Here is a 1,313-nt window from a genome sequence, read left to right on the forward strand (position 1 = left end):
CCCCAAAAGCATCACAACGCCCCCCTTTCCACAATATTTCTTCCAGCGCCCTGTCATCCTCTGAACGCCCACAGGGGGGCTGTACCACCCCCGTTGAGAAACACTGCTGTACACTAAAAATACTTTATTATTCTGCACTCAGGAGCTTTGGTTATTTAAGTATATTTAAATGTGTCTTGGATTAGTATTTTATTGAATTGATTAACCTTTTTGTAAAATGCATATGTCAAATTGTGTGAATGTCCTCAGTGATTAAGACGGAGACACTGCAGGTGAATAGGGAAAACATTTTAATTAACAGATATCACCATTGAACATTGAATAAAACCAGGTTTGAAATTGATGAAATTGATGATCGATGAAAATTGTTTCATTTTGTTGGCATACTAGTCAAAAGATTTTACAAAGGGGATTATGGATAAATCTTTATATCCCTCCATATATCATAAAATATATACCAAAATCAAGTTTTTAAGAATAAAATGTTCTAAAAATCAGCCTTTGAATGATATTCAAGCAACGCACTCTGTACAAACCTTTTGAATATAGATAGGAGTGCAACTGGAACGTTTAGTGTTTGTAAGCGCTACTGAAGACATATTTCTGGCTCAGAGTATAAGAAAACTCAATTTGAGGAAATGGCCTTAAAAGAAATTTCTATATACTTTGGAAGATACTACAGGTGATTATGGTAAAAAGATTGTTTATTATTATTAACATTATAACTAATCCATATCCTCAACGTCCCGCTTCCAGGATTGCTCCTTTGTTGATGGAAATTTGGAAATCTAAATTTCTCATTTATGTCCGTCCTCTTCCTCTTTCTGTGTGTTGGCATTCTAAACTGGCGCGATTTTGAGGACTATGGGTTACCTGGTCCTCAGATCTCTGCAGGGTAATCAGACAGCTAGCTAGACTATCTGTCCAATCGTAGGGACTATGGTTACCTGGTCCTCAGATCTCTGCAGAGTAAATCCAGACAGCTAGCTAGACTATCTGTCCAAACTGAGGACTATGGTTACCTGGTCCTCGACTCTCTGCAGGGTAAATCCAGACAGCTAGCTAGACTATCTGTCCAATCTGAGGACTATGGTTACCTGTGTCCTCAGATCTCTGCAGGGTAAATCCACACAGCTAGCTAGACTATCTGTCCAGTCTGAATTTTCTGTTTCACGACTAAAACTACCTTTGAACGAACCCATGTTCCACCTAAACAAGTTCCTTTCCCGGGACTATTTTGCAGCGGGATTACAGCTTTTTGCTGTGCCTAGCGCCGCCCCTGAGGATTGTGATTGGTTTAAAGAAATGCCAAT

General features: G+C 39.1%; 1 protein-coding gene and 1 long non-coding RNA gene across 4 annotated transcripts in view; one reads left to right on the top strand and one right to left on the bottom strand.

Moving 5' to 3' along the window:
- The window catches only part of sptbn4a (spectrin, beta, non-erythrocytic 4a), a 37,995-nt gene that overhangs the window by 27,030 nt on the left and 9,652 nt on the right, over positions 1-1,313 (bottom strand). The window lies entirely within an intron of this gene.
- LOC116700174 (uncharacterized) overlaps positions 12-1,313 on the top strand; it is a 25,167-nt gene continuing 23,865 nt past the window's right edge. Inside the window, exon 1 of the long non-coding RNA XR_004334588.1 lies at positions 12-108. This is a non-coding gene — a long non-coding RNA (uncharacterized LOC116700174). The remainder of the gene's footprint in view (positions 109-1,313) is intronic.

The sequence above is a fragment of the Etheostoma spectabile genome, chromosome 13 (assembly GCF_008692095.1).
Source record: "Etheostoma spectabile isolate EspeVRDwgs_2016 chromosome 13, UIUC_Espe_1.0, whole genome shotgun sequence".
Lineage (NCBI taxonomy): Eukaryota > Metazoa > Chordata > Actinopteri > Perciformes > Percidae > Etheostoma > Etheostoma spectabile.